The 13,507-nt window shown below is 41.1% G+C and overlaps 1 pseudogene; it reads left to right on the top strand.

The window, feature by feature from the left end:
- The first annotated feature begins 237 nt into the window (after nucleotides 1-237).
- On the top strand, nucleotides 238-355 carry LOC126427631 (5S ribosomal RNA; annotated as a pseudogene).
- The last annotated feature ends 13,152 nt before the right edge of the window (nucleotides 356-13,507 follow it).

Here is a 13,507-nt window from a genome sequence, read left to right as displayed (position 1 = left end):
CAGGTCTCCGAACGGCAACATGCCACTACCGAGGGTGAAGACCATCGCGTTCGGAGTATTGCTCTGGCTCACCGTACTGAATCTACAGCAGCAATTTGAGCAGCACTTGCCACCATGGTGACACAACGAATTGTTACAAATTCGTCACTTCAAGGACAGCTCCGAACCAGACGCCCCGTAGCGTGCATTCCAATGATCCGAAACCACAGTCATTTGCGACGTCAGTGGTATCAGGCGGCCAACGGCCTTGCCACAGTGGTAACACCGGTTCCCGTGAGATCACCGAAGTTAAGCACTGTCGGGCTGGGCTGGCACTTGGACGGGTGACCATCCGGTCTGCCGAGCGCTGTTGGCATGCGGGGTGCACTCAGCCCTTGTGAAGCAAACTGAGGAGCTACCTGATTGAGAATTAGCGGCTCCGGTCTCGTAAACTGACATACGGCCGGGAGAGCGATGAGCTGACCACATCCAGTGACTGCCATTCAATGAGCCCTCGACTTATACCACTAAAACTAAACTACACTCCTCCCGAACACGCCATAAAGGCCGAACGACACCGACCAGCCGTCATCCTCATCCCACAGACGGCACTGGATGCGGATATGAAGGGGCATGTGGTCAGCACACCGCTCTCCCGGCCGTATGTCAGTTTTTGAGACCGGAGCCGCTACTTCTCAATCAAGTTACTAGTCATCTGGTCATAGGCTAGGAGACACACTGTCATTACACTTGAAAAATTTGCACATTTCACGTTATGATCTTTTTGTTTTGCAGTTTTTATACTTCATAAGCTCTGGTCTGGCACTAACTGCAGATGTTTCTGCGAGAACAGTGATTGGTTTCCGTCGTAACTCTGTGTGATCACTTGGTGTCTCTTTCCTTATTTGTTTACGTAAGTGATGCCAGTCTAACGAAGTAACGTTGGGAACGCTTACGTAATCAGCTAAGGAAAGAGACACCAAGTGAACACAAATTTGCGATTGAAGTCAAAGTATCGTAAGAAAAATTTGTATTACTCTAGATTAAATCCACTGAAGATTCCTTAACGCAAAAGATGGAACGCGTCTGGAACATAAATCTGTTTTACCAAACGTCGTAAAAAATCACTCCGTAACATAGCCCCAGTTCCAGGTTCCTTATCTAACAGGTTCCAAGGCCAACAGAAATTTAATTTTCAGCATGTCATTAAAATTACTGATTGAATTTAAATATTTAAAATGTTATCTTAAGCTACTCATTAAAAAGTACAACCTTGCGTTAATGTGTAACAATACATCAAGTTGGAAACTGTGTATGGGTCTTGTGCCACCGTAACTCACGGTGAGCAAATTATCCGCACCATATTCGTACTGTATTTAAGTACTTAGCGACTTCCAACAAACTTTACATATAATTTCAAAGCTTTCCGAAACTTATTGCCGTGTCACCCCCTCCACGCCTCCCCAGATACAAAGTTATGAAAGGCAAATAGAGTATCACTTACTACGTTTTCGCTGTTTATGCAGTAAAACTATACCATCAGATGTGACGTTTTAATTTGTTACTTCCTTACTAATAAGTCCTTTTGCAAAATATTTTTCAAACAGTCGCCACTAATACCACTAAACGTACGTAAAAATTTGTCATTGTTAAACACATGGTTTAGGCTATACGACGTAATAAACAATGAGATGCATGAAAAATGTAGCTTTGCTTTTGTCTTTTTCGATAGCGTGTGAATAATCTGAAACAAATAAAATCAACATAATTACCGTTTTGTAACTTGTACCATGGCGGTTTTTCATGCCTAACGTTACATATTTAACAGATTAACTCGTTTGTAAAACACTCAGTTCTTTCAAGTTGCGTTAAACGAGGGAGTTCTATTCTTTAAGGAATTATGGCGGCGCGGGTTGGGAGGGGGTGGGGGGCAGGGATGAAGGGGCGTTATTGGTAAAGACAGATTGCAGCAAAGGAATTTCACATTATAAAACGAACATTTATCTACATATACATTTATACTCCGCAAGCTACCCAACGGTGTGTGGCGGAGGGCACTTTAAGTGCCACTGCATTACCTCCCTTTCCTGTTCCAGTCGTGTATGGTTCGCGGGAAGAACGACTGCCGGAAAGCCTCCGTGCGCGCTCGAATCTCTCTAATTTTACATTCGTGATCTCCTTGGGAGGTATAAGTAGGGGGAAGCAATATATTCGATACCTCATCCAGAAACGCACCCTCTCGAAACCTGATCAGCAAGATACACCGCGATGCAGAGCGCCTGTCTTGCAGAGTCTGCCACTTGAGTTTGCTAAACATCTCCCTAACGCTATGACGCTTACCAAATAACCCTGTGACGAAACCCGCCGCTCTTCTTTGGATCTTCTCTATCTCCTCTGTCAACCCGACATGATACGGACCAAACACTGATGAGCAATACTCAACTATAGGTCGAACGAGTGTTTTGTAAGCCACCTCCTTTGTTGGACTACATTTTCTAAGGACTCTCCCAATGAATCTCAACCTGGCACCCGCCTTACCAACAATTAATTTTATATGATCATTCTACTTCAAATCGTTCCGTACGCATACTCCCAGATATTTTACAGAAGTAACTGCTACCAGTGTTTGTTCCGCTATGATACAGTCATACAATAAAGGATCCTTCTTTCTATGTATTCGCAATACATTACATTTTTCTATGTTAAGGGTCAGTTGCCACTCCTTGCACCAAGTGCCTATCCGCTGCAGATCTTCCTGCATTTCGCTGCAATTTTCTAATGCTGCAACTTCTCTGTATACTACAGCATCATCCGCGAAAAGCCGCATGGAACTTCCGACACTATCTACTAGGTCATTTATATATATTGTGAAAAGCAATGGCCCCATAAGACTCCCCTGTGGCACGCCAGAGGTTACTTTAACGTCTGTAGACGTCTCTGCATTGAGAACAGCGTGCTGTGTTCTGTTTGCTAAATTCAATCCAGCCACACAGCTGGTCTGATATTCCGTAGGCTCTGACTTCGTTTATCAGGCGACAGTGCGGGACTGTATCGAACGCCTTCCGGAAGTCAAGGAAAATGGCATCTACCTGAGAGCCTATACCTTTATATACTTGCGGATAATGGCCACACCAACAAAACTTTTAAAAGCACAAAAGATTTAAACAATATAAATTTGTAGTTTGTTTTCTGTATTACAACATATTTTATCATACGATGTCCTCTGCAGCCACTAACAAAATATCTGTAAGAAATAATTTAGCTTTCTGTATCAACCTTTCGTTTCCCTTCGTTTCAATGGTATTTGTGGAAACCATATGTAAATGATATACATGTGTTGATGATCTCTAGTTGTTCTCAAGTGCTATCTCATGGACGGAAGATGTCTCATTGAAGCAATCCAGAATCGATCTACAAAAGCCGGCCGCGGTGGTCTCGCGGTTCTAGGCGCTCAGTCCGGAACCGCGCGACTGCTACGGTCGCAGGTTCGAATCCTGCCTCGGGCATGGATGTGTGTGATGTCCTTAGGTTAGTTAGGTTTAAGTAGTTCTAAGTTCTAGGGGACTGATGACCAGAGATGTTAAGTCCCATAGTGCTCAGAGCCATTTTTTGATCTACAAAATCGATGTCCGCCAGAATAAGCAGCTGATTGAAGAAACTACTTCGTTCATTCGTGTTCGATCGCACATATCGTCATCAGGTATAATTAAATTTCAATATACGGTACTTTACATAGGTTGTAAAAAGTGAAAACATAATCTTTAGGGTTCTATTGTAGTCATAACGAATGAAAGACATCACAGCTGTGGTACCCATATGACATCAGTCTCAAACTGCACAGTGAAGTTCATCACAATCACTACCATTGATCCTTGACGATGATCCAAGTCCCATAACATTTCAGACACATTTGAACTTTTTTTTTAAACAACATAGCTGTGAGACCGTATGCTCTTTTATTGATAGTACTATATTTTTCACAACGTAGCATACCTTAAGCGTGCTGGATTGATATTTTGGATAATTCACAATGCTGCAGCAGACCAAAAGTATTCTACTTTTACACTTCAGGGAAGCTAAGGCTGCTTCGTCTCTTCCGCCTGTTCTTCTCTTTCCTGCTGGTTTATAACTGATTAATTGCTTGACTAATTTGTCTTCTCCCATTATGTTGATATGCTGTTTCCATTTCATGCAACCTAGCTCTATTTTTTCATTTATACAGTATCTATCAAATACTTCTCTTACAATATTGTTTTGTGTTTTATCTCTGACGTTTGATAGTTAAACTTCTCTCAAATTTTCATTGACGCCTACAGTATTCTTCATTAGATTTTTTAGTTATATTTCAACAAGTGTAGGAATTACTTTGTAAAAAAAAAATGGCTCTGAGCACTATGGAACTTAACATCTATGGCCATCAGTCCCCTAGAACTTAGAACTACTTAAACCTAACTATATCACACAACACCCAGTCATCACGAGGCAGAGAAAATCCCTGACCCCGCCGGGAATCGAACCCGGGAACCCGGACGTGGGAAGCGAGAACGCTACCGCACGACCACGAGCTGCGCACAATTACTTCGTAAAATTTTAGCTTTGTATCGTCCCTTGTCATGATATGCAGTGTTCTGTCTACTGCGCCACATATCTTTTGACACTTATTTATCAGCGTCGTCGTTTTCATATTCATGACAGATATTACAGCCAAAATGCTAAAAATGTGATTCCTGTTCTATTTATTCATTTTTTTTAGTTGTCTAGGTTATATTGAATACACTCCTTCTTGTCGCACTCCTCCATTGATCTTTATTGATCCAGTCTTCTCTTTCCCCGTGTTTATTATAATTTCTGTAAGCTGATGTAAGTTCTTTATTACTTGTATTAAACGTCTCGGATACCCGTGGTTTTTCTGTAATGTTCCAAAGCTTGCTTCTGTTCACTCTACTGAAAGCTTTTATAATCTATGAATGCGGCGAGAGTCTCCAGGTTGTATCCTCGTCGTCTTTCAATTAAGCGCTGTGCAATAGAAACATTTTCACTAAAGGATCGTCCATTTCTAAAGCTATTTAATTCCTGCATTAGGAGAGCATTTGCTATCTTTTTCATATTTCTGTTAATAGTTCTCGCACAGAGTTTTCAAGAAGCTTTTAGTGCGCTTATTCATATATATTTCTCCCAGATATTTCTCCTGTTTTTGTAGAGTGGTATCACCCCTATCGTCTTCCACGATTCAGGTTCCAGCTCGTCCTCCGGTGTTCATTTAAGAGATGTGAGAGCCCCAGTCGTAACTTTAATCCTCTTACTGAAGGATTTCTACGCTGATTCCGTTAGGCACTGCAGCTTTCTTGTTTTCCCTCTGTTTCAAAGCCTTCTGTACCGGACGCAAGTTGGTCCCCTTCGTCCTGTGATGTTGCTATATCTTCCTCTTTCTCAACGTTTTCAGTCCATATTTATTGGTAGTGTTTTACCCAAGTCTCTCTATCTGTGACATTTATTCTTGCTCTGTTTCTTTCTTGTTTGTTAAGCTATTTAACGAGTTAATATGCCACTTCTTGTCTAGAATGTACATCATCTTCATCCATGATTCTTGATGACGTTTCCTTATTATTGTTTTGGCCAAGTTCAGCTTTCTTCATATATCAATCTCGTCTCTTCTGACTGTCACGAAGACTTACACAGTAAGCTATTTGCTTCTCTTTAGGTGCACTCTCTGTTTCAAAATTCCATATTCCGAGACCATTCTTCTTCCTGAATTTCTTCTTTTAGCCCTACAGGGTCCATTGCTACTCTGGTAATATATTTGCAGTAATGACAGAGTTCATGTCGCTTCCTCTATTGATGCTTACATCTTGGACAAGTGATTTAACTTTTCAGTTTTCTCTAAGTTAACCACTAAGAGATCGACGGTTTCCTGCACTCCATGCTGATACGTGTTACTTACTGGAATTAAGGAAAATGTGGAAGGGAGGACCCACCAATATAACCTTCTTTTCAAACAACCTGTTTATTTAACAATATACAAACTGAGTTTTACAGTTAATCGAAGCATTTAACTATAAAATTATCTTTAACAAAATGAACAAATTTACAAAACTCTTTTGACCTTAAATCTTAAGCTGAATAAGCTTTTGCAGAAGAAATCTGAAGTGCTGTATTGCAAAACAGCACACAATATAACAATGATTACAAGCCGACCGAACCTGCAGCCCGCCCGTCATCAGGTGAAACAGCGGTGTTTACTACCACGCTGGACACAGTCTGTCTTATTAAATGCCCTTCTGCAACACATGAGAAATATATAAGCACCTCTAATGACAAGAGTGATTCAGTTACTCAAGACAGATGACTTAACTTTTAATTTGAAAGCTGTATGTCGAAAGGTTCTGGGTTAAGATGCGCACCTGTGCTTAAAGGTTAAACAGATTAGCAAACAATGTGACAATGATAAGGCTTACTTCAGAGCAACCAACTTCAATCGGCAACCAAGGTGCGACTGGATCGCAACCCGCCCTTCTGACAGTTTTATTTTGTCTAAAGCTCTGGTGACAGTTGCCTGTTAATATTTTCAAAGTTAAACTCTTTGTCAGTTATTAAGACCGCTCTGAAGGAACGTCTTAAAAATATTACTTGTGAACACTTATTACAAGAGAACTCACTCGGCGGAAGCACAACATTCAGCTACACTACACCAGTAATGACTTGGTCTTTCAAACACTTGGTTTCCGTTTTCAATTACGGAGTGGAACAGAGTGTGTCCCGACATGTCAGGCCAATAGATGTTCAATGTGGTGGCCATCATTTGCTGCACACAATTGCAATCTCTGGCGTAATGAATGTCGTACACGCCGCAGTACATCTGGTGTAATGTCGCCGCAGGCTGCCACAATGCGTTGTTTCATATCCTCTGGGGTTGTAGGCACATCACGGTACACATTCTCCTTTAACGTACCCCACAGAAAGAAGTCCAGAGGTGTAAGATCAGGAGAACGGGCTGGCCAATTTATGCGTCCTCCACGTCCTATGAAACGCCCGTCGAACGTGTACCTCACCCCTCATGGTAATGTACATGTGCGTCAGTGAAAAAGACCAATAAAAAGGTGTTAGCATGTGGACGTAATGTGCTGTTCCAGTCTCTTCTGTACCTAAGGTCCATCACCGTTCCCTTTGGATCCCTACGTAATTCTGTGCTCTCCGATACACACGATCGAAAAGCAAAGGAGTGGTACTCAAGCGTCAACTTTAGGTTACAATATCTCCGGATGTAATTAACATTTTACAATGCAACAAACGGCACTGATTACGTATTTGTTTATATGTTCAGATGTGCTAACAAAACTAACGGGGTTCCATTTAAAAAAACGTAGGTTTGTGTTAAAAAACATACTTCTGTGCATTTTTTTATGGTTTGTATTAACCAATTACACTAGCCCCTCTCCTCACGTTCAGTCTGTGGAATCGATTCGTCAGTATTTGATGTGGTTTACGAAATATATCCAGCGGTAATGTTAGGTGACTCACCCTGTATATATATCGGCAAGCAAAGAGCTTCTGTGGACACAGCCCACGGATACCAACTTTTCCTCATAGATATGGGGAGTGGGGCCGCAAGAGGGATAGTCGATACTACACCTCAGCCAATGACACCAGAGAGAACAGCCTACTAATTCAATAGCGCCACGGCTCACATGTATATTTGTAACAGTCTTTTTTCTTAAGGAATATTTACGTAATGTTCATATCATTGAATGCTGCAAACGGTCTTAGTTCTTTTTCATGATTATTGATTGTGTACTCACCGTACATTCGTATAACTACAGATATTGGTAGGTTTCCAGCATGTTCGTAAGTTGATCTCTTGTAAGTTCATTCACGAAATGCACTCACACGAGTAGTCAGATTTTGTGTTCGCTGCGCAAAGTTCTTGAAGAATAATTTTCATATGCCGAAATATACGCTGTGTATGTCGTAGCAACTCTAGACAATAGTTCTAATGTTCTCTTCTACGTTTACTCACAAAATGCACTCAGACCAGTAGTCCGAATTTGTATTCGTTAGACAAAGTACTTGCAGCACAATTTTCGTAGAAGAAGTGAATGTTCACGTTTTTATACAGGGTGATTTTTTCCACCAAGTACAAACTCTAGAGATTGATCGATGAGAGGATACGGAACAAAAAAGGTATAATGAACTTATGTCCGGAAACGCATGGTTTCCGTGCTAGAGACCAATTGTTCAATCATACTTTGTTTCAGAAAGTGCGGTCGAATACGCGCTGTACCATGCAGCCTCAAATACAGTATGCATGATTTCCTCTTAGAGGGTGGTACTGCTCCTCATACGTCATGCCCTAGCGCCCTCTTCTGCTACAGTAATTTTTAATATTGTGTCCGATTCACTTCTCTTGTTCACCCAACTTGTAGTGGATATGATACAGCGTTGTTCACAATGGTTTCGTATTTGAATCGAGAGTTTGCCGACCCGGTGTTTACTTCCGGAAAGGCAAATGGCAGCTGGCGGCGGCCAGCAAGGTTGTATGAGACATATCCCCACTGATAACAAACACATCATTCAATGTTTCCAACAGTGATTCGCCGATTGTCTGAGACAGCGTTGTTTCAGGAAGCTGGAAATCATGAAGGATGTACCCGAAATGTTCGAACGCCAGACTTGGAGGAAAATGTGATTAACACTGTGTAAGGCGACCGCCGTGTCACTACCAGGCAGTTGGCCTGCCAGAACAGGGTAATCCAGACGATCGTGTCGAACATTCTCCATGACGATTGTTACTACCCTCATCATTACAGCGTGTACAGGGCTTGCTAATGACAGACTTTCCACATCGGGAGCAGTTTTGTCTCTGTTTTCTTCGCCAGGCAATCGCGATTCTGGGATTTGCTCCAGCCATCCTATTCACAGATGAGGCCTGCTTTACACGGCGTGGTAACTTCATCTTTCATAACAGTCATTTGTGAGATAGTATGCAGAACCCCCATGGTATAGTGACAGCGAATCATCAGCATCGGTGCAGCCTGAATGTGTGGGCCGGGATAACTGGCGACCGTATTTTGTGACAAGTCTTCCTTCAACGTCTCCTAACAGTTCGGAACTATCAGCGTTTCTTGCGGATGACTTTTCCGCCCCTGCTGGAAAAAGTGCCGTTGATGATTCGGAGGTTCTGTGTCTGCTACATGATGGTGCTCCAGCCCACTTCACTGTTAAGGGGAGGTGTACTATCTTTGGCCCGAAAAAAAGCATGTTCTTTGAGAATTTCTTTCTCGGAATGTGCCATAGATATCAATGTCAAATTTGGTCAAAATGTTTATTGACACTTCCTCTACACACTGGAATTTTTTCGACCGGAAATGTAGGAGAGCAAAGGCCGAAGTGCCGTCGGAACGAAACAAAATTTCGTTGTAGACCTCCACGCGCGGTATGTCACAGGTCAGCCGGCTCGTCTGAAATCAAAATTGAGTTGACGTTAGCGAAGTATATAAAATTCTTTAGGAGTTGGACCTCGCTTAAGTTATTTGGACCATAGGAAACAAAATGGCGGTCATTTGAAGAAAATTGGGCTTTTTTCATCGATTTGTCGACTTAGTCGGCCAATAAAAATATTTATAGTAGCTGGGTGGGAATAAAAGTGGTACAGCTCCTAGACAATTTAGTTATATTCGCCGAAAACAAAGAATCATGCCAATCGGTTCAGTAGATTTGAAGTTACCATACCGCACGATTAAAAAAACAAAGGCATTTCGAGAAAAATGAGTTTAATGTTTTGACTACACGTAAAGTAATAATATGCAACTTACGCTCAATCTGATATTCCGGGTCCATAAACTAGTCCTTCCTCTTCCCCATAGAGGGCATTCTGCTCAATCTGGGCCATCCTGCGCTGCTCCAGAGCCGCTCGTACGGCCGGTGACAAGCGGTTTTCGGCCGCATGAATCCGTTGGTCGTCTGAATGCTTAGCGAACTGCGTCGAATAGAGTCCCAGGGTGACGTCCATCGTTGTCATGGTCTTCATAATTGCCGAATATCCTTCTTTGAAGCTGCTCACTGCCAGGAAAGTCGCAGTCTCCACAGTCTTCGCACCAGAATGCAAATTCTTGGGGCTAGCTTCCAAACACATGCGTTCTAACTTTCATCTGAATTTTGCGTGTTTCTTCCCAAGCACCGGTACAATAACCCATCCTCCGAAAGGGCCTTGTAGATCAGATTAATCACTTTCTGAACTTCTTTGGAGAGCGGCTGGTCGTGTTGATGTTCGTCCAGATGTCCGGTAGCCTCTGCAACGCGCCACTTTATAAAGCCACATTTGCATGCCGAGCGTGAGTTTCCTCGGAAACGCGAAATATTAATTAAATAAATAATCAGTGACAAATAAATAAAGCCTATGGCACACAACTGCAGCGCTGTGTCGCTGATAAAACAAAAGCACAATTACGTTACTCTTATGTTTGATTAAGAATGGAGAGCTCTGGTTGAAGTGGTGCGAGAAGCACGTATTTTATATTATTGTCTGGCACACCGCCATATTTCATGTTATAGAAGAATACTGCGAGTTGCAACCACACTAGGCACTCGATTCTGTAAAGAATTATATTTATAAAAGTAAGTAGGATTATGAACTGTAGGCTTATTCATTGAATATATCTGATTTAACTAACTGTGTAACTTTTTTATGTTTAGTAGACAATCACCTCTGTACGACGTATTGGCATGGCTGGCAAATTATTGTAATATTGAGATTTAGATTATGAGTCCGCACCTACCGCAGCAGTCTTTGGAAACGATTTAATTACGAAGTCCGATTATTCAGTTTTATTTCACGGTCAACTACGAGTAACATTGCCTTTACGAAAGAGCCATTGTCAAGCGTCTGATACCGAATAATTAAACGTCCACGTTCCAGATAAGCAAATACAATTGCAATCACAATCACCATCATACAGATAGAATAATCAATATCAAAATAACAATATATATTCTATTTATTTATTTTATTTATTTTATATTGGCGACTGCGTGTCGGACTTGTTATTTTGTCATTTGTTACATTGTTCTCTTTGTTTCATGTAAAAAATCAACTTTCTGGACCTGGACGTCAATGTATGAGAGATAACAAAATCTGAAGATATTTTCCAATTCTGAAATTTTGCGGGAAGACGCAATGAAACTTCCAGCAAAATAACGTAAGACGCAGCATCTTTGCATTAGCAGGCTTGACCAGACGTATAATTCAGTGTATTAGCTTTTCAGTAAATTTTGTAGTGTTTCTTTTCCGCATAACAGTTTCAGTGATAAATTTCATTCTCAGTACTTTTCCCTAAACAATAACGTATGCAACAATACCAATACACGAGTGTACAATATGGCCGACTTCTGTACGATATCATGTAACATGGCCAGCAGCCATTACCAATAATCTCAAATTCAGTTTATATTTTTAAATTAACAGACAGCCAGTGTTGCTACGAGCGATTCATGCTCAACTACATTTTATTTTAAAATCAGTGTCAAAAAATTTTCTTGAAACATATATCACGTGTGGCATGGTAATAACTAGAAAACAATACGCAAAAATGGAACAGCAAGGACGTACTATTCAGACGCAATCCGACTCGGACGTGAGACAAGTGTTAGAAAATGACTTTACGACAGCAACCGGTAGTGACGATTCATCAAACATTGACGCAAGTGTTGACGAAAATTTTGACAATAGGCCGTCCACTACAAAAATTTCAAAATCTCAATCAGAGCCCATGTTAATGCATGACGTTACGTCTAATGACACGGCGGGGGCAGAGACCTTGCAAACGGTAAACATTGCCGACATGTTACAAATGCTAGTGAAACAAAACGCAGAAAATATGGCAACCATAAGGAAACAGAACACCGAAAACATAGCAACCTTAAAGGCACAATTAGAGACACAAAATGAACAGTTAAAAACACAAAATGACGAAATCAAATCTGATCTCATAGCAATCAAGATAGGTAATGACACTTTGTGTAAACGTGTGGAACTTATAGACGCCACACTGACCAAACAGATGACCGAACTCAGTACTAAATTTTCCCAGCTCAATACGAGACAAGAAAAGACTACAACTGACGTAGCACTTTTACAGACACAAGTAAAAAACCTTAATGTCACGTGTGAAGTTCTTACTGAACAAATTCAAACATATCCTTCAGTACATGACAGCCTTGAAAAACGAATTACTGACGTACAGAATAAATTTGACAATGTTGAACAACACCTGACTGACATCTTACAATCAGATGCCACAGCTCATTTTCAAAATATTAATAAAGAATTTCATGATTGGGTTGAGAACAAAGACAAACATTTTGATAGATGCTTACATGAAAATTTACCAACAATTGTGCACGACTCCGTAGCGCAATACATTACTAATAACAAACAGCTGATCAGTGACGCAGTACAATCCGTCACTGCACCCATGAGACAATTCACCGATCAACTACAGTCTGAATGTAACGAAAATATCAGTCAAAATGTATAGTTCAGAAACCAATATACATTCGAGTATGATACACACATTCCGCACACGACAAATACACAAGAACAAAACACACCACGACTACAACACATACCACGATGTGGAAACACAAACACAAACTATTATCATGGTAAACCACAGCAACATTATCGTAATTACTCGCCAGCTGAACATACCAGTAATTACAGTGGAATAAATCCATATCACAATGCGAAGGAAGATGAAAGTTTAATGAAACACAGGCAATTTCAGATTTTTATCCCAGAAAAACGAACCATTCATCCGGTGATTTTTCTTAAATCTTTTAGTAACGCGTTTCCACGCACTTGGAGTGACCGGAAAAAGATTTCATATATTGTCGGTTACATCCAAGGCGATGCAGGTGTCTGGGCATACAGTCAAGCTGACGTATGTACCACGTACAGTGAGTTTGAGCGTGCTTTTCTGAACAAATTCTGGTCGCAATCCGTCCAGGAGCGACTCAGAAGACAAATTTTAGAACCTGAAACTTTTAACAGTAAAAATGGTAACTTACGCAGATATTTTGAAAAATACTTGAACATGGGACATTTTTTAGACGAACCAGTCGCAACGCGTGATATACTCCGAGCGTTGAAGGCCAAATTGCCTTTCAACATTAAGGAAAAACTTCTACATATCCCGGATGACGATTCAGATTATTTTTTAACAGCTTTAGATTCGGTTGACATGTTACTTGAAAATCAGCGCTTCGCGCGGCAAAACAGCAGCCACAATGTTTACACTAGTGGTATGCAAAACATGCAGGCTTGCCAACACAATTCTGGCGCTCCCACAGTTGGATACGCGGTACAGCAAAAACAGCAAACTCACATGCCGTCTCAGTATGGAAATCAAAATCAACACGCGTATTCCAATGGAAACAATAGTTACAACAGTAATAACATTTCATGCGGCAATCCATACAAAAGGCACCGCGGTAATAACTACAACGGTAACAACGGATACAAAGGTAATAACAA

This window comes from Schistocerca serialis, chromosome 1 (genome assembly GCF_023864345.2).
Source record: "Schistocerca serialis cubense isolate TAMUIC-IGC-003099 chromosome 1, iqSchSeri2.2, whole genome shotgun sequence".
NCBI lineage: Eukaryota > Metazoa > Arthropoda > Insecta > Orthoptera > Acrididae > Schistocerca > Schistocerca serialis.
This window is presented reverse-complemented; position numbering and strand designations above follow the sequence as displayed.